At 42.9% G+C, this 21,141-nt stretch overlaps 1 pseudogene; it reads left to right on the top strand.

Annotated features, from left to right (window-relative positions):
• Window positions 1-279: 279 nt before the first annotated feature.
• Window positions 280-20,344, top strand: LOC131515486 (glutaredoxin-2, mitochondrial-like; annotated as a pseudogene).
• Window positions 20,345-21,141: the final 797 nt, after the last annotated feature.

Here is a 21,141-nt window from a genome sequence, read left to right on the forward strand (position 1 = left end):
AAATTTTAAATTAGATGAATAAAAAGTGGACATTCTCAATGGATAGAAATGTGTCTGGTACATAATAAGAATTGTTCTCATTTCTATTAAAAAATTTTTCTATTGATGTAAATGTCGCAGGCACTTTTATTCTGTTTCAGTCATTTTTCTTCTCCGTTTCACCAGAATGTCGGCCACAGTCCCCACGCACTGTTTCCATGGGCCTGTGAGTCTTTATGAACATCCCTAATCCCTAAAGAAACAGGTGCAGGGCTGGGCCAAGCCCTTGAGGCCAGCAGGATGGGGAACAGCACATCATCATCTTTGGCGAAGTTAGCAACCACTCCCATAAATCAGATTCTCTCGAACTAACAATTTCTGATAATTGAGTAGTGATTTTCTCAAAAACATCTTGTTCTTACTGTACAATGGCAAAAAAAAAAAAAAGTTTTCCATGACATGCATGTTAACTATAACGTGGTGGAATTGAACATGCTTGAATATGGAAGTCAATTTCAAGATGCTCTCTACAAAATGACTTGTGAAAGAACTGTACCAAGAATATTTGTCAATGGACCTTTTATTGGAGGTGCAACCGACACTCATAGTCATCAAAAAGAAGGGAAATTGCTTCCACTAGTTCATCATTATTATTTAAAAGTAAAGGGCGCCTGGGTGGCTCAGTTGGTTAAGCGTAGACTTCAGTTCAGGTCATGATCTCATGGTTCATGGGTTCGAGCCCTGTGTCAGGCTCTGTACTGACAGCTCAGAGCCAGGAGCCTGCTTCACATTCTATGTCTCTCTCTCTCTGACCTTCCCCCACTCACGCTCTGTCTCTCTCTCTCCCTCTCTCTCAAAAATAAAATAAACATTAAAAAAAAATTTTTAAGTAAGAGGGAAGAATTTTAGTGATGTAGGTACTTATAACATTGCTAGTAAAATGTTAGTGATTTAAAATGAAAATCCCTGGGGAGCCTGTTAAGGCATTATATAAGCGTCTAACTCTTGATTTCAGCTCAGCTCATGATCTCATGGTTCTTGAGTTCAAGACCCACATAGGACTCTGCATTGACTGTATAGATCCTGTTTGGGATTCTCTTTCTCTCTCCTCCTCTGCCTCTCTCTCTCTCTATCTCGCTCTGTCTCTCAAAATAAATCAATAAACTTAAAAAAATTAAAAATGGTAATGCCCAATAATGCCTTTTGAATATTTGAGGATGCTTTAAAAATGTAAGTTATCTTCATGAAAAAGTTGTAAAACTCATGAACAATAAATTGCTGTGGAAATCTCAAAAATGAACAAAGAGTCTTACTGTTTTGTACACTCTATGGTGCCTGGTATAAGTTTTTGCTCAACAGAATAGTCACAATAAATTTATGTTGATTTGTTCCATACAGAGAACATTAACCTGGCTCTAATAAAGGCATTTATGCCTGGATTTAATACTTAGAGATTTCTCACAGGGATTTGAAGAACACACATTTCTCTGATGATCCAATGTGAGTTTTGCTCATAAACAAGACACCAAGATGAATAAAACTTTCAGGATTTCCTTCATTCCTGCAGTTAGAGTTTATCTAGAGCACTTGTTCTCGTATGGGACAGTGAAGACAAGTTTGCTCCCCCGGAGTCACTTGGCAATGTCTGGAGAAAGTTTTGGTTGTCACAACTGGGGACACAGTACAGGAATTTAGTGAATACATGCCAGGGATGCTGCTAAATATCTTGCAATGGAGAGGACACCCTTTCGCCCTCCCCCTCCCCAAAAGAGAATTATCTGGCCCACAATATCATTACTGTTAAGGTTGAAAAACCTCAACCTAAAGATTTTCAAAGCTTGAGGCAATCACCACTCCTACAATCTCTCCCTTTCCAGAACTCTCTGCTATGCCAAATTCATTAGACAAAGGAGAGCAAGTAGCTGGGGTTAACAGTAAGCCAAGTAAGTAGTGGGTGGTCCACGGAGAATCAAAGAGCCAACTCTAAAAGAATTCTTCTCAACTCTCGGACTCTAAGGAGTGCTCAACTGGTGGCAGGCTTTTCATTTCTGCGGCACCAAGGCATTGCTGCCTGTGTGTGTCTGATTATTCTCTTCTTGAATAATCTTTTATTTCTTCACTCAATTAAACATGGAAACCAACGTGTGAAACCTCTTTGAAGGATACTAAATAAAGTCCTAAGTACAAGCTGATAAGTATGCTAATGTAAGACTCACTTAAAAGGACTAGAGCCCTTTGTAAAATGTAAATTCATTCTCATAGTTTCCCAAAGAGACAGATGCTTTTATAAGAAGGTCAAATGTCTATCTTATACTCACACTTCAAGGCTGTGAATAAATGTGGTTACAGCACTGGTTTCCTCTCTCGGAAATTTCCTACATCGGTTGCTTGGTTGTTTCCTTTTCTTTAGTTAAATATAATCTAGCTGAATGTGGCCTTTTTTCTTTGTTCTTTTCCTTTTCCCTTTCATGGCCTCCCTTCTCTCCTTCCCTCCATCCCACTTCCTTTTTTTTCTTCCTCTGTTACTTCCTTCCATATCCATTCCTTCTTTTCTTTTCAATTATAGGAATAAGAAGAAAAATTATTAGCTATGGTTCCTTTCTAGCTCTTTATCTTCTATCGAAGCTCTAGAAGCAGGAATTAGTCATCCACTTAAAAAACAAAAAACAAAAAACAAAAAAACATTGTGCTGCCATCTTGTGGTAAACTGAGATATTCAGCAAGTCAAATAAATGTAAAGTTCAGAATTAATGAAATACCTAAAAATGCACAGCTGAGCTGTTGGGGCTCTAGTTAACTGAGATTTGATGTATCTCATCTCATGGTTTGGTAGTGAGGGCCCCAACCTAAGGCTGCCTCAAGCCCTATATTCCTTACTGCCCTCAGGGCCTGTGATTTCTCCCAGAAAGAAGGCAAATTTACTGTTCCTAGACTGAGCCTGGAAAACACTGAGTATAGAAGAAAACCCTTTACATAGGTTTATGGCATGTTTTTGGTCTTTAGAAGGAACTTCTCAGGTATTGAGTATTTGAGTTCTTTTCTCTCAAGCCGTCCATGGAGATTTAAGACCTACTGTATTAACATTGGGGGATTGCCCCGTTTCGTCAGGATGTTCACATTGTAACCTAGATGAGTAACCAGGAGTCAAATGGTTTGGGAAAGACAGAAAACAACCCCAAAAGTTAGTGAGATATTCTAAAGGTCAAAATAGTATCTGTTCAATGAAACAATGCAAATGATATTGCCTTATTGTAGCAGGGGAGGCACACGAAAAGTTGATATTTAATGAAAGCTCTAAACAGTATGGATCCATCAGGTGATGCCAGGACCTCCAACTCAGCAGATCCAAAATGCAACGTATTCATCCATTTCCCCAACCCAAGCCCTCCGACCCCCATCACCACACACACACGCACACACAAACACTGCACCTAGAATATCTCTTTAAAATACAGATTTGATCATGTCCCTATCCCTAGAGTCCTTCCTTGGTCTCTCTTGTCCTCAGATTAAAGTATGAAATCTCCAACCCATATCTGATTCCCTGTCCACTTCTCTAGCACCCTATGCCATTTATATTTGTCTACCTTTTTTAAATGTTTATTTATGAGAGAGAGAGAGAGAGAGAGAGAGAGAGAAACACGGAATGTGAAGCAGGCTCCAGACTCTGAGCTGTCAGCACAAAGCCCGACACGGAGCTCGAACCCACAGACCATGTGATCGTGACCTGAGCTGAAGTCAAACGTTTAACCGACTGGGGGCGCCTGGGTGGCGCAGTCGGTTAAGCGTCCGACTTCAGCCAGGTCACGATCTCGCGGTCCGTGAGTTCGAGCCCCGCGTCAGGCTCTGGGCTGATGGCTCAGAGCCTGGAGCCTGTTTCCGATTCTGTGTCTCCCTCTCTCTCTGTCCCTCCCCCGTTCATGCTCTGTCTCTCTCTGTCCCAAAAATAAATAAACGTTGAAAAAAAAATTAAAAAAAAAAAAAAAAAAAAAACGTTTAACCGACTGTCCCAGTATTTGTCTACTCATCTTTTCAGCGCTGTGCAGTCTGTCACCAGGTTGCTTCCCCTTCCCAACGGCACCTATAGTTCTCTCTTTTTAATCATCCTTACACTGGCAATTCCATTTTTTATCCCTATTTTTCCTGTTACAAGAGGGTAGGGGCTATGGGCATTTTAGTTGCTACATATTGAATGCTCAGAAATATTTATTTAACTTCCCTCTGAACGTGGTTTTCAGCAACAGTGAAATAAGGTAGGACTCTAGAGTGGGGAAGACTAGATCCCTTGCCACAGTTTCCAGATCAGAAACAGGCCCAGTGAGCCTGAGAAACTTGAAGTTCCCCTCACTTGTCTAATGGCAGACCTAGAATCAGAATCCAGTTATCCCGACAAGCAATTCCTAGGACTATCCGGGAGAAGAGATGGAGAGGTGGAGTGCTTCCTTTGGCATAAATATTGAGTGTGATAAAGAGGTTGAGGAATAAATGTATGTCTGGTCTGTGATGCCTCCATTAGTGCAAAGCATCTCCTATCTCCCTGTGCTCTGAGAGTTTACACTGAGTTCTGTGGTTCTCTTTGGTCAGAAGCTTTCAGTAGTTCAATTCTAAGAGTGTATTGTTGGAGAAGTTCACTTCAGAGTGATTCTCATGTGGTCTGGAGAAAGGAAAGAAAGCAACCATGTATGTTTTCAGTTGTTACGGCCCCTTGATAAAACATTTGTCACTCTCCCCAACACAAAGATGAGGAAATTTCAGCCCAGAGAAGTGAAATGACTTGGTCGGAAGCCCTGTGGGCAAATGAGCTGTGATGACTGAGGCCCTCAACAGTGGCCGTCTTTGTCTCCAGTCCTCAGAGCTGGAACTCCGGGTTCTTAGGTAACCCTGGGGGGATACAGAAGACATTCCTATTGTCGACTGTGAATTCACCCTTAGGAAAGAGCTCAAGTGGTGGTGTCCATTCCCCATCTGTGATATTGTGATTTATAATAAGAAATCTATGTATCCGGTCTTCCTCCCTGGTCCTGACACCTGAAACCCTTGTAAATGTTTGTTCTAAGAAGGCATCTTTTGTTCTAGGGAGTGGTTCTGGGAGGCCTCCTGGATGGCTGCTGGATGGAGGCTGGTCACCAGAAAGACCAGGCCCTGATTAGAAGCTTGAAATTTGTAGTCCCATCTCCTGCCTTCCACAATGGGGAGAGGGGCTGGAAATGGAGTTAATGATCCATCATGCCTACCTGAGAACGCTCCCATAAAATCCCAGTAGTAGGGGGTCCAGAGAGCTTCCAGGCTAGTGAACACATTCACACCAGGTGGGTGACACATCCCCAACTCCACAGGAACAGAAGAAGCCCCTGTGCTCAGAACCCTCCCAGACCTCGCCTTATGTATCTCTTCATCTGGCTGTTCTTCTGTATCCTTCATCTTATTTCCTAATAAACTGGGAGGTATAAGTGTTTTTCTGAGTTCTGTTAGCTGTTCAAGCAAATAACTGAACCCAAAGTGGGGAGGTCATGGGAACCTCCGATGTGTAGCCAAGTCTGTTGGAAGTTGTGGGTAGCCCGGGGACCTACTACTTATGGCGGGAGGTGGGGTGGGGGCAGTCTCCTGGGACTGAACCATTAACCTGTGGGATCTGATGCTATCTCTAAGTAGTGTCAGAATTGAGTTATATCGGAGGGCACACAGCTGGTGTTACAGAGAATTGCTCAGTGTGGGAAAACTCAACACACATTTGGTGACCAAAAGTGTCAAGTGTTATGAGTGTGGTAGTCATGTGAGAGTAAAGGAGACATACAGGAGAGAAGACTGGGTGGTTCTCGTCTTCTTTTATTTTAATCTTTTTTTTTTTTTAATTTATTTTTGAGAGAAAGCGAGCATGCAAGCAGGGGAGGGGCAGAGAGAGAGGGAGAGAGAGAATCCCAAGCAGGCTCCGCATTCTCAAAGCAGAGCCAGACACAGGGCTCAATCTCACGAATTGTGAGATCATGACCCGAGCCGAAATCAAGAGTCCACGCTTAAACAACTGCGCCACCCAGGCGCCCCAGACTGGGTAGTTTTCTAGCTCACCATCACAGGCAGGAGCCAGACCATAAGGCAAACCATATTTATACAGACTTTGTTGGATTCTAGAAGCTCCGTAGCACGCCAATTTTAGTTATCTGTGATATATTTATTTGTCTTATATATTTGTGAGACACAATAAATCTTTTAAAATCACGGGGCGCCTGGGTGGCTCAGTCAGTTAAGCGTCCGACTTCAGCTCAGGTCACGATCTCACAGTCCGTGAGTTCGAGCCCCGCGTCGGGCTCTGGGCTGATGGCTCGGAGCCTGGAGCCCGCTTCCGATTCTGTGTCTCCCTCTCTCTCTGCCCCTCCCCCGTTCATGCTCTGTCTCTCTCTGTCTCAAAAATAAATCAACGTTAAAAAAAATTTTAATAAAAATAAAAAATAAAATCAAAACCACCTGAGGACTTAGCTTCAGAGACGACTAGGAAGGGAGGAAGCTGGAGAGGAGGTAAGGTGGCCTGACCCTCAGGGGACAGTAGGGATCGGGAAAGCAGGCTGAGTCACCGGAGCCTACAGTAAAGGAAGAATGAAAGAACCCAGAGGGACATGTGTGTCTGAAAAACAAAAAGCCTGGTCTGAGTAAGAAGTGGAGAAGCTGTACGAGGTTCTCTGGCAGGTGCAGGGTCAGTGATTGTAGAACTAGGGTTCACACCTATTGTGGGAACAACCAGTAAACCTCTCACAACCTGTTTCCTATAAAGGGACGCTTGGTGGATGCCAGATCTGCTACGTGACTGGTGTACTGACTGTAAAGGGTCAGGGTCATCTGAGCGCATGGTTGCTTCTGTTCAAGGCCACAGGGACGGTGACATCTGATACAGTTGCGGCAACCTGTCACTAGAACTCTTCAAAACTGAAGATTGCCCGTCTCCCAGCCTGGATGACCGGTACAAGAGTGAAAGAAAATAACTTTAAAGAAAATAACTTTTGAGGCACTCCAGTATCAACCTTTCTGCTACCCCAACCTCCAAGAAAGCCATTAGAACTTGGTCCCACAACACGGCCTCCCCTCTATAGATAAACCTCCCTGCATCTACTCAGTGCCCATGCCACTTTCTCTCTTCCTTATGCTTCCCTGGTAAAACCCAATCCTGGTTAAATCCAACCCTCTGTCCCTCTGTGCCTGCAACCCTGCAGCTGCACATGGCTGGAAAAACCACTCAACGATGGCTGCTGATCTTATTTTAAATTCACGGCAGCAAAGGTCTAAGGTTCTGTTAGGCCCATAGTAGCCGAAGCCATTCTATCGTATTTCCTTAGCCAGCTCACCCTTGGGACCTTTTAGATGGCTGTCGTACCCCTCCTCTTCTCTCTTCAACCTTCCGTCACATTCTCCCCCTTCCTGATTCTCCGCTGAATGCTTCGTTTCCCATTTCATAGTGCAAGTTGAAGTAACCAGAAGAGAAATCCCACACGCTGCCACTTGTGCATCCACCCCCCTGTTTCTGTTCCCAAATACTTTGCCTCCTTCTGGAACTCTGGGTGAACAGTCTGTGGTCTGATCTAAGGCCAGCTTGTACACCGTGTCCCATGTCTTTTCAGCTACTGGAGAACACCATTATCCCTTTATCTTACTCATCGCTCACCTCCTACCTCTACTGGATCAGTCCCATCAGCATTGACACACGTTGTCGTTATCACTCCTGTCGTGCACACACACACACACACACACACACATTTTGAAATTCCCTTTCTCCTCTAGCCATTATCCCATTTCCCTTCCTTCTTTTATAACAAAATGCCTTAAAAGCATTTTTAATACTTTGTGATCACTTCCCCTCCCCTCATCCTCCCTGGAACCCACTGCAGTCGGGCTTCTGCCTGACCATTCCATTGAAACCACCCCTGCCAAGGTCGGAAACTTCCACGTGATTAAGCTCAATGATCACTTCACAGTCCTCTTGTCTGATCTGCCAGCCGTGTCTGCTGTTCCTTTTCTGCCTTCTTGAAACACTTACTTCACTTGGCTTGCGGGCATAACTTCTTCATTTTCCTCCAAACTCGTTGGCCTCTCCTTCTTAGTGTCCATGGAGCTCATCCCCCATACACCCAACCTCTGGATGGTGGAGTGCCCCAGGGCACAGTCATCTGACCTCTTTTACACTCTGTCAGTCCGCCTTCACCTTCTATGTGAACTTAGCTTTCAAAGTCACTGTAGGCCAGCGACTCCCACACTGACAACCCTAACCAGACCTCTCCTCTGAATTCCAGGCTCCTAAATCTACCTGTTGCATAATGGATCTATGGATCTATGTCTCTGATAATCCATAGATCACAGTTGTTCTCTGCTTGGCCTCCAGAATCTCTCTGTGAGGGAAGCCCAGCTCTCCCATTCAGTAGACTTACGTGCAGGAAAGTGTTGACATATCAAGTCTGACTGCTATTATCAGAAAGGCCTCCTCACAAGGTTGGGCTTTGGTTGACATCTAGAAGCTAGGATATCAAGAGTGTTCCCTCATTTGATACTAGCTGGGAAGGAGCAGCCTACGTGAAGCTGGGCAGAAGCTGCCTACGAGCCCCCAACAAAAACCCTGGGCAGGGAGTCTCTAATGAGCTTCCCTGGAAGCTGTTCTTTGTTCGTGTTGTCACAACTCGTTGCCGGAGAAACTAAGTACATCCTGGGTGGCTGTGTTGGGAGAAGACTCTTGGAAGCTTGTGCTTGGTTTCCCCATAACTTTACCCCATGTACCTTTTCCCTTTGTTCATTTTGCTTTGTATCTTTTCACTGTAATAAGTCATAGCCATGAGTATGACTATATGCTGAGTCCTGTGAGTCATCTCAGCAAATCCCTGACACTGGAGGAAGTCTCTGGAATGCTCAATATACACATATCTCTGGGCAAGTCACGCCATCTTTCTGTGCCTTTGTTTCCTCATCCGTAAAGTGGGAATAACCAACTCATAAGGTTGTTGTGAGGACTGAATGAGCTAATACATGTAACGAACTTAGAACAGTGCCTGGCTTAAGGTAAACAGCCAGAAATATCATGTTATTTCAATCAGAAGTGTCCAAGAATGTACAATTAGATAATATAAGCCCCAGAGTAAAAACCTGAATATCTCTGATTTTGGTTTTTTTTTGTTGTTGTTGTTGTTTGTTTGTTTGTTTTTTGGGGTCTTACTGTGAAAGTTATACTCTTGTCATACTGCAAACATTTAAGTTCCTTGGGACTCTGCATTTGAATACATTCACCTATCTGGAGTAATCCAATTCTGTAAGCCATGTATTGGTTTCCCTACAGAAAAAAGTGATTAGAAGTTCATCAGTCAGTTTGTTTTCCTGAATAGTCACATAAATATATGACACATTGAGTCCGTTAGAATATAACTTCAAGACATTTTGTTGACTATGATCTATTGAACGTTTTTATTCTATAAGGCATTGTACTAGTAACATAGGTCAGAGATAGTTGTTTAAAAGCTTACACATTTATAGCAGTCTTCGATTTCTCTTACTAAGCATTTGTGAAGGCTACTCTCTGCAAAGCTCTATAAAGGCACCGTGTTGCTGTGAAAAGCTATTTTGTGTTTCAGACTGTGACTAATGGACCTTCCCACTTAGCAAATAGAAGCTACCAGCCTGCTTCCTCCAGACTGCAGAAAATTCTAGGTAGAAGGACTTCTAGTTCATTTCTCAGATACACACACACACACACACACACACACACACCCCTTAAGACACACAAAGCAGAGGAGTAAAGCCCATCAATCCTGATTAAGCTTGCATTGCTGCACCACAAATTCTCTCTCTCAGGTCTTTCTTCAGAGCCCTCTCTCATCTTCTCGGTCAAGACCAGGAATGACCCATCTTTTCACTTCTCCACGTAAAGCATTTGAGAATATTTACTGATTCAAAAACCTATTCTCCAGAGGCACCTGGGTGGCTCAGTCCCTTAAGCATCTGGCTCTTGATTTCGGCTCAGGTCATGATCTCACTGTCGTGAGATCGAGCCCCATGTCAGACTCCACATTGAGCGTGGAGGGGATTCTCTCTCCCTCTCTTTCTCTGCCCTTCCCCCCCACAAATAAATATTAAACATTAAAAAAAAAACACTTATTCTCTGGGGAAGCCTTGTCAATGTGATCATTTCTTTATGCCCTCAAATAAGGAGCCCCAATCTATGAGGTTCCTTTTACTCCTGGTCCCCTTTTTCTATTTCTCATGCAGTTAGCAGGTAGTTGGGTTCCCAGAACCTGGGCTGTGAAATCAGTCTGTAGGAGCCCTTCAGTTCTGATTATAGTCAGTAGGGGCCACCTGGGAAGAGAGGAAAGGAGGGCAAGTGTCCACCCTCAGATGGCACTGTTTACCAAACACCAGCATTCTCTCATCTTGAGAAGGAAGATGCCACTGAGGTTTGAGTTTAGAATACAGTGTTTTGTGTAACGAATCAAAGACAACTTTTTACTGGTTCTAGAAGGTCCTGATTCTCGCCCTCCTCCACCTCAATTTATTCTCAACGTAACAGCCAGTTATTCTTTTAAAACTTAAGTCCAGAAGCGCCTGGGTGGCTCAGTCGGTTAAGCATCCGACTTCGACTCAGGTCATGATCTCACAGTTCATGAGTTCGAACCCCGCGTCAGGCTCTGTGCTGACAGCTCAGAGCCTGGAGCCTGCTTTGGATTCTGTGTCTCCCTCTCTCTCTGTCCCTCCCCTGCTTGCACTCTGTGTCTCCCTCTCTTTCAAAAATAAATAAACATTAAAAAAATTTTTTTAAACAAACAAAAAAACCTAAGTCTGAACACATCACATCTGTGCTCAAAGCCTTACAATGGCTCCAAATCTTCGTTTGAGTAACAGCCAAAGGCTTAGGGCAGCTACAAGTCCCTGGATGACCTGCCCCCCACTTACCCCGACCTCATCTCCATCTTGCTCGCTCTGCTATAGCCCATATGGTTCTCAAACACACCAGGCATGTTTTCTGTCTGTTTTCAGCCCAGCTATTTACTCCTCCTGGATCTCCTTCCTCAGCACACACGTGGTGGTGCCCTCACTCCTTAATGTTGATGTTCAACCCAGGAACTTCTGATTCATTTCACCCTGCTTTACTTTTCTCCACGGCTCTTGTCTTCATCTGACACACTATCTATTCACTCGATTATTTGCTTATTGTCACTCTTCTTGGGTAGAATGGCAGCTTCAGAATGAAAGAGACTTTGTCTGCTTTGTTCATTGCTCAGTCCCCAGTACCTACAACAGTGCAGGTCCGTGATAGGTACTCAGGAAGTCTTTACAACATGAATGAATACATGAATGAATATCCAAACACTAACAAGTTACACAATTTAAGTCCTGTTTCACAAATTGATATTCAAGCACCGAGTCTTCAAAACAGGACAAGAAAACAGATCAGTGAAAAAGCCAGAGGAAAGTTAACATTCCTTGAGAATGCCTTTGTGTATAGAACCTGAAGTCTCTTTCAAAATTGAGTTGGTGGGGCACCTGGGGGGTTCCGTTGGTTAAGAGTCCGACTGTTGGCTTTGGCTCAGGGCGATCTCACTGGGAGTTCGAGCCCTGCATCAGGCTCTGTCAATGCAGAGCCTGCTTGGGATTCTGTCTCCTTCTCTCTCTACCCCTCCCCCACTTCCTCTCTCTCTCAAAATGAATAAAAATAAACTTAAAAAAACAAAAAAACTGAGTTGGTAACACAGTGTTAAAGGATCCTGAAATTCCTACAATGGGGAAGTCACAAGTCTCGAGAGATCCCGATTTACATAAGTACCAGGTGTTAAGGCCGGAAATCCTGAGCGCTAAATTCTTTCAGCTCAGCCAGTCTTCCCTGGAAAATCCATCTTACATTTGAGTTAAGGTCAAGGATTCATCCGAGTGGGACAGATGTCAAATATGTTCTCCCATTGTCCCCATACTTGTCAGATAAAATCCCTCCATTTCTGTTTCAGAAATACAACAGTCATAACTGCAGCATGGACATGACTTCAAGGATAGGTTTTGGCAGGGGGGGAGGTGCAGAGATGGAAAGAACTGAAGAAACCATGTCACAAGTCACAAAAAGAAATAGATGTCTAGTTCAGAGGTTCCGTCTGGTTCGTGAGCATTTATTAATCACCTTTAGAGCATCAGGCATCATGCTAGGCACAGAGTAATCAGGGATGAATTAGAAATGAGGTGTTAGAATAGACACATCAACAGATCATCATGTTAATAGGATGGGCTCAGTGCTGTGAGCGAGTCATGATGCAGTCAATGAGGAGGAGGAGATTTCCCCAGTGCTGTTCTCTGTGCTCGAGACCGAAATGTCAGGTCCAAAGTTTTAAGTTTTATTAAGAAAAGCACAGACTTTAGAATCAGGTCCGCCATGCAGGTGCCCCTAAGTCAAATTTTTAATAAGACTTTATGGTTTCAAAGCACCTAGGTTCACAGCAAAACTGAACTGAAATTGCAAAAAGTTCCCCTGTACCCCTCTCCCTTACATGTTCATAGCCTCCCCTGCTGTCATCACCCCCCCACCAGAATGGTACATTTGTCACAATTACTGAACCTACATTGATATGTCATAATGACTCCAAGTCCATAGTTTACCTTAGGGTCCCTCTTGGTGGCTTCAACAAATGTATAATGACATACATCCATCATTAGAGTATCAGGCAGAGTATTCTCGCTGCCCTAAAAAGCCCCTGTTCTATGCCTCTTCATCCCTCCCCCCGCAGCCCCTGGAAACCACTGATCATTTTACTGTCTCCATAGTATTGCGTGTTCTAGAATGTCCTATAATTGGAATCATACACTATGTGGAACTTTTAGATAGAAAAATAACAAATCACTATGATGTACCTCTGAAATGAGTAGGATATCGTATGTCGATTATCCTTCAATAAACAAATAAAGTAAAATCCGAGATCATTTTTTAAAAAGAATAAAAAAGATCCCACTACACATAATACACTACCAACTATATTTGCTGCTTCCTGATTCTGAGGAAATTGGGTCTATCGTGTGAATTTGAAATGATAAAATTCTATCAATCAGAATATTTAATAAGAATACTGTTTTCCCCATCATATCAGAAAACCCAGTTTCCTGTTTAGAACGCACAACATAGTTGGTAACATCGTGTCATGCGTACTGGTGGGTTTCTCCACTTCCTGTCCAGAAGGGAAGTTCAGGAAGTGTCTTGATTTAAAACGCAGTGCATCTCTCGTGGCGTGGGATCCTGAAATGTCACATTAGCTGATGAATTAGAGGCCGGTGTTTACTCCAGAAAGTAAAATCATTTTGTTGACAATGAGTATGAGCATTACATATCATGTCTTTAAAGGCACTTTCATCTGAAGGCAAGAACAGCTTTCAACCAGATGTAACTAGTCATTTACAAAGGACTGTATACTTTTTCTTAGAGGAAAGTTATACCACATTCCTGGTTCTTCTTTGTCCATCTGTGAACATTAACCAAGCTCAATAACAGCGCTCAAAGAAAAGGATGCCAAGTCCTTGTGAACGGAAGGGGTCCCGAGGAGGTAGTAAGAAAATTGCAATTTAATGAGATACATTTACCTCATGGAACCTCAAAACATGGCAGTTCGTTCATGCACGTATTCATCCGTTTTTTAACAAATAATTTTGTAATGTTTTACTTTATTATTGAGATATAACATATTTTAGAGTGTATCATAAAAATTTCAGAGTTTTGCAAGTTAGGCAAATATATAAATGATACTGTATGTGAAACTGTATTGAAGCCTATCCACCCAAGTACCCATGTCATAGAAGAATCTATGTCATCCCTTAATGTTCTCTTCCTCTCAAGTGTGCCCTCCTTGAAAAATATGTATTTTAGAACAAATTCTAATTTACAAATACAGTTCACAATTCCCTTTTGCTAAAATAGAAAGAAAGAAAGAAAGAAAGAAAGAAAGAAAAGAAAGGAAGAAAAAAGAAAGAAGGAAAGAAAGAAAAAGGAAGAAAAAGAAGGAAGAAAGAGAGAAAGAAAGAAGGAAAGAAAGAAAGAAAGAAAGAAAGAAAGAAAGAAAGAAAAAAGAAAAGAAGAAAAAAGAAAGGAAGAAAGAAAGAAAAGAAAGAAAGGAAGAAGAAAGAAGAAAGAAAAAAGAAAAGAAAGGAAGAAAAAAGAAAGGAAGAGAGAAAGAAAGGAAGAAAGAAAGAAAGAAAAAAAAAGAAAGGAAGAAAAAAAAGGAAGAAAGAAAGAAAGAAAGGAAGAAAGGAAGAAAGAAAGAAAGAAAAAGAGATTTGATAAACTAAAGTGCTCCTAATTGCAGTTGCAAGACGATTTGGGACGTCGCCTCAGTGCGAGCCTGCCTCCAGATGGCGCCAGAGTACAGCAGATTTCTACCCAAGTCGAATAAAAATGGGTTTTCCTGCCATCAAATGGACACTTACCTACAGAGACGTAAATTGTGGCTTGTTCATCTCTACATTATTTTCATAAATTTGAAACATTGCACTTTATATTATCGATAATCTGGCTCTTTGGCCCAATTTTAAGAGGAAGGAATTGTGAATGGGGATGTTTTCCTGACAATAACTTCCTGTAGGTATCAGCTATTCACATGTGTCTGTTTTCTAATCCACGCTGATTCTAAGAGCGAGGGCATGTTTCATTCCTTTTTGTACATTTCCCCAGCTGCTAGCTAAACAGAGCAAGTGCCCAAGAAGGCCCCGATTCGTTGATAAATGATGCAGAGAAAAGAAGCAGCACAGTTTAAAACCGAAAAAAAGCCAGAGGCTGTTGTGATTATGGAAACTACAGCAAAGTGGAATGCAGGGAAGTTGCTTAGTAAATTTGAAATACGTATGTGGAATTGTGCAATTAAAAATGCCCTTGGGGCACCTGGGTGGCTCAGTCAGTCGGTTTAGTCCTCCGACTTCAGCTCAGGTAGTGATCTCACGGTCCATGGGTTCAAGTCCCACGTCGGGCTCTGTGCTGACAGCTCAGAGCCTGGAGCCTGCTTGGAATTCTGGGTCTCCCTCTCTCTCTGCCCCTCCCCCACTCATGATCTGTCTCTGTCTCAAAAATAAATAAACATTAAAAAAATCAAAATTTAAAAAACTGCCCTTGATGGGGTGGTGGTCATTGTATTTTGGTTTTAAAATGCTATTTTATAGCAATGATGTCTTCTGAGAACTTGCAGGAATCTACTTTCCAGCCAGCAGAACAAATCAAGGGACTGTGTCCAACTCACATAGTTTACCCACCAGTGCTCAGGGAAGAGCAAATCCTCAGTACTTAGTAGATGAGTGAATGAATGAATGAATGAATGGGTGAGTGATAAACAACCGGAGAAAGTCTTACAACGCTAGTAGGTTCTAAGTTGTAAGTCCTGGAACAAGTTGCCAGCCATCTTCCTTTATGGACTGTTCTATACACTGATCAATTTATTTTGATTTCCAATATTTCTTCTTATATTATATGGTTATGTTACCTAATGTGGTTTTCTCTATCGATCACATCTATCCCCAAATAACATGTGCTCCACTCTCACATCTTCTCCAAGGGTCATCTCTTCTCCTAGATAATATAATTAATGAAACTGGAAGAATTCAGGACTGCTTTTTAATTTAGCTTACTGTATATTAAAGTGTACTATAGAAATTTCAGAGTTTCACAAATTATGCAAACATACAAATGATACCATATGTATGCAAATGATACCATTGTATGCAAACATACAAATGATACCATATATGGGACAGGACTGAAACGTATTATGTCTGACCAAATGCATTTAGAAGAATCCATGACATATTCCTTTATGTTAAGCGTGTCCTCTTAACTCATTACATCCCTAAGAATGATTTGTTACTGGCCAGCTGCAGCAGGGAAGGGCGTGGGGTTAATCATTTTAATTTTTAAAACTATGAGTCAGTCTCTGGGCTCCCATTAACTGAGCTTTTCTTTCTAGAGCAACTTCAGGTTTATGCTGTGTTCAGCAAACATGGATTGAGTTGCCTTCAAATATTAAATATTTATCCTCCGAGATGGGACCTTAAGAAGCACTGGTGACCAACTGTGCCTCATGGTCACCCAGATTCAAAAACGAAGGAGTAGCTTAGCTCTGAAATTGGGGGTGGGCAGGAACATAATAATGGCGTGCTTTATACCTGACATTCCATTGGTGGGGCCATTGGAAAGGCATTGATTGCTCCTGGAGAGAAATGCATCGTAAATGAGGAACATTAAGAGGGTGTTCAGCCACTTTGCCTTTAAAATATCGCAACAATACTCTTATTTTGGCTCGTCTTCAGCAAACTGCTGAGCAACGGAGTCAAATTCAGATAGAATCGTATAAAAGGATCTATGGAATCTATTTTCCGGCCAGGCTTTCTCCCTGTTCCATTTGAACTGTCATCTTCCTTCTGCAGCCTCTCGTTTTTTGAGAACATTCCCTCCCCCCTACTGCAGGCTTTCTCAGTCTTTCCCTTTTCTCTAATGTCAATGAACCAACAGGCAAAGAGGGCGGGTCTCCAACTTGAAGGCTTCGCAGATATTTTGAGGGTACTTGTTAAAGCAGCAGAGGACTGGCGCCACCTTACACCTGCCACGGGGAAGCTCTGGGGGTGGGGCTGGGAATCTTCATCTTCAATAAGCCACAGGCTCAGTTCTGATGTGTAAGTGGGAGCTAGAGCAGTGACCTATTTTCCCTCACACTCTTCATTCCTCTGTCCACTCCCCTTGGCCAAGGAAGGAGTGATTTACAGGGGGTGCTTCTCGAATTTTATTGTGAATTGAATCACCTGGGAATCTCGTTAAAATGCAGCTTTGGTCCGGGGCGGGGCCCGAGCTTCTGCGTTTCTCACGAGCTTCCGACTGGCGCGGCTGCTCCGTGGACCACGTTCTGAGGGGCAAGGACGTGGGGCAGGAAATCTGTGACCTTTTACAGAACGCCCCCATTCCTCCTCACTGGGGAAAATCTCATGCCATCTGATGCAACAGTGAAAATGTTCCCACTTGGGCTTAACGATGTAGGTTTGCCTGTTGAGCAATAAAGTCCGAAGGCCGAACATGTGCGTGCCGTACCATGGTCTAATCAAATAAAACCTCCGGCAAAATTAGCTATCATTTCACTAATGATAGCATTTCACCAATGAGGTACCGTAGGGTAATTAGGCACCACTGCCAAGCAGGCCACATAATTGACATAATTAATATTGCTTTTCTACAAATCCCATCTTTAGATGTCCTCTTCTCATTCCATCATGTTCTTCCCAATGACCAACACACACGATGGTGTGAATAAGTTTAAACCGGAGGACAGGTGATTTTGTGAAGCCATCTTGTTTCTGACACAGGGAATGGCGCAGGAAAATAGCAAGGTGTTTGAAAAGTAAGGGCTAGTATCCAGAATCTATAAAGAGCTCACCAAACTCCACACCCGAAAAACAAATAACCCAGTGAAGAAATGGGCAGAAAACATGAATAGGCACTTCTCTAAAGAAGACATCAGGATGGCCAACAGGCACATGAAAAGATGCTCAACGTCGCTCCTCATCAGGGAAATACAAATCAAAACCACACTCAGATATCACCTCACGCCAGTCAGAGTGGCCAAAATGAACAAATCAGGAGACTATAGATGCTGGAGAGGATGTGGAGAGACGGGAACCCTCTTGCACTGTTGGTGGGAATGCAAACTGGTGCAGACGCTCTGGAAAACAGTGTGGAGATTCCTCAGAAAATTAGAAATAGGTCTACTCTATGGCCCAGCAATAGCATTGCTAGGAATTTACCCAAGGGAGACAGGAGTACTGATGCATAGGGGCACTTGTACCCCAATGTTTATAGCAGCACTCTCAACAATAGCCAAATTATGGAAAGAGCCTAAATGTCCATCAACGGATGAATGGATAAAGAAATTGCGGTTTATATACACAATGGAATACTACGTGGCAATGAGAAAGAAGGAAATATGGCCTTTTGTAGCAACGTGGATGGAACTGGAGAGTGTGATGCTAAGTGAAATAAGCCATACAGAGAAAGACAGATACCACATGGTTTCACTCTTATGTGGATCCTGAGAAATTTAACAGAAACCCATGGGGGAGGGGAAGAAAAAAAAAAAAGAGGTTAGAGTGGGAGAGAGCCAAAGCATAAGAGACTCTTAAAAACTGAGAACAAACTGAGGGTTGATGGGGGGTGGGAGGGAGGGGGGGGTGGGTGATGGGTATTGAGGAGGGCACCTTTTGGGATGAGCACTGAGTGTTGTATGGAAACAAATTTGACAATAAATTTCATATATTGAAAAAAAAAAGAAAAAAAATAAAGTTGTGAGTGAAGAAGCCAAAAAAAAAAAAAAAAGAAAGAAAGAAAGAAAGAAAGAAAGAAAGAAAGAAAAAAGAAAAGTAAGTCATTAAAGAGAAGAACGTAAAGTTGGAGAAAGTAAAAACTCAAAACCTCCCGGATTCACAGTTTTGTCCAGACTGTCTTCCCACGTGCCTTTGAATGATACAGGCATGTCCGGGATAAATGGCTAACTTGAACATCTTCAGAAAGCCAGGGAGTAAACAGATTTGGACACCCACTGCTGACAGCGAGTTGTGAGGGGGACAGGTGTTGATACTAAGTGTATTGATGGTGAAACACCCATATAAAAAGGAACTTTGCACAAACATACCTTGCGTCGGGGCACCTGAGTGGCTCAGTCAGTTAGGTGTCCGACTTTGGCTCAGGTTATGATCTCATGGGTCATGAGTTCAAGCCCTACATCAGGATCTCTGCTGTCAGTGTGGAGCCTGCTTCAAATCCTCTGTTCCCACTGCCCCCCGCCGCACCCCTCCCCTGCCCTGCTCTAAAAATAAACATTAAAAATTAAAAAAAAAAAAACATACTCCTCCAATCGCCCAAAAGCAGGACATACATTTGTAGAGGTATCCCCGCCCCTCCCCCTCTACCAGAAGGGACAGAAGATAATCATCAGAGACAACTGTAGACCCTTATCAATCCAGAGACAGACACCAGAGGAATCTACATACAAACTTTACTGACTAACCTTATTTTCCATTAGTTCACCCATATACTTACCTTCTAGCAATTTGCTACTCTGGAAACTCAAAGTTCTTGTCCTTTGTGTTGACACTCTCTGCATATTTATTGTCCTTTTGTCTAGATGCTATATAAGCCCCAAGTTCTAACCATCCCTCTGAGTTGCTCATCTCCGAGAGCTCCCGTGTGGATGCATGCTGCACGTGTTAATAAACTTGTTGGTTTTTCTCTTGTCAATCTGTCTTTTGTTAGTCTGATTAATAAAGCCCTACTGGAAAAGCCAACATGAGTAGAGGAAAAAGTTGTTTTCCTCCCTACATGGCTGACTACAGAGAAAATCAGCTCATGAACTTTAACCAATATAAGATATGCTCTCAGAGAAATTCAGCAAAGACTGTAACCCTATAAAATGATGAGTTGAAATACACCAAAAAATAATAGGTCAAATGACATTTTCATTCTGTTACAGGGAGCAGAAAGCCTGAGGAAAAGAAAATAGGAACAAAATCCCAGAAACAATAAAGAAAGACAATAATACAATAATAAATTAATGATCTTGTAGTGGCAGGTACCCGGAATAGAAAGGCCGCGTTTCCCAGGGGGCCAATCGTGCGAGAGACTGAGTTATTCAGTTGGTTCTTGGTCCCTTGTGCGCAAATGAGAGGTGATGTGCTAATATTTACAAGGCCCCAGAAAGCACTTACTAAGGAAGAAGACGTATTAGAAACTGCCGTCACTTCTATACGTAGTCAATGTCTACGTTTCTTTTATCCCTTGCCACAAAAACATTCTTTAGAAGTGTCTACTTACATTTAATATTTAACTTATAATTTTCCATTCTCCCTAACCACAATAAAGTTTTCAGATAAGAAAAATGTTTTACGGGGAATCTCCTGTTCTTTTGTTCAGGGTGGTGTTTGAGCAACTAATTTTTCACAGAAATCGAGTTAGAGCATTGAAATATTCTCCTATGGCAGCCCACCTCCCCCAGGGGGCGCCAAGGTATGTACGTTTAACAGGAACTGTGGCCCTGCCCAGCCCTGTCCCAGGAATCAAACCCTGTAGGACTCCCATCTTGAATAGAGTTGGGAACAGCCCTCCGGCTCCTTCTGCCTCTTCAGGCAGAGAACAACACAGCCCGCTACCTTCAAGGGTTCTCGGGAGCCCCAGAACCACTTTGTGAAGAGAACACCCCCTAGCTCTTCACGAGTCCCCTGTGTCCCTGGGATTTCCAGGTGCCCGTGGGACATCGCAAGTCAGCTGCCTCCAAGTTTCTCCGGCCAGACTCGACCGGCAGGCGGTGGCGGTGGTTTCATTTGGGTTAACGCTACGGTCTACCGCACCACATAGATGACTAATGTGGTCTATGCAAGAGGAACCGGTTGGGCATTTTGTAGCGTGTGTTTATGACGCAGGCAAGTCTGCGTTGTACTTCTGGCATAGTTTGGTAGTGTGCTCAGAAACACGGGTTCTGGAGACGCACTGCCTGGATCTGAATCCGTTTACTTACTCTGGGACATTAGGAAAGCTACAAAACCTTTCTCTGCATACTGTCCTATCTATAAATTGAGGAATATATATCAGTATATAAATATGTAGCTACCATGGGTTGTGGGGGCGGGGGGAAGTCTGATAGGGATAGCTATAGTCAGACTACCCTAGGATGGGGTGCGGTCCATGTATTTAAATCAGATTCCGCCAGGGGAGTGAGATCTAGTAAATTACACTACAGACAACTATGCCTTTATAAGGAACCTCAATCACAGAAGGGGGTAGTTAAGGTTTCTAATTGCACATTATTCAGACGTCCCTCAGCTCCTTCAACGAATTAGCATGCCTCTATAGCTCCAGTCCTAAAGCTACACTAAAAGAGATTTGGCTAGGTTCTTCCAATATCAAGTCGTGTGCAAAGAAACTCAGTAACAATTAAAAATGTAACCACAATTCTGTCTCTTCTGTACTTCCCTCGGGTTCTGTACAGGCCAGCCAAGTTATCCCGCACAAGGATGCTGACCCCCAGGGAGGATTAGGGCAAAAGAAGGAATCCAAGGTAGTATTTGGTAGAAAACTCGTAGTTCCCACGTTTGGCTGCCCACTGGAGACATCTGGGGAGTTCTTAAAACTACCAACAGCAGTTTGCTGGTTAC

This window comes from Neofelis nebulosa, chromosome 6, assembly GCF_028018385.1.
Source record: "Neofelis nebulosa isolate mNeoNeb1 chromosome 6, mNeoNeb1.pri, whole genome shotgun sequence".
NCBI classification, from domain to species: Eukaryota; Metazoa; Chordata; class Mammalia; order Carnivora; family Felidae; genus Neofelis; species Neofelis nebulosa.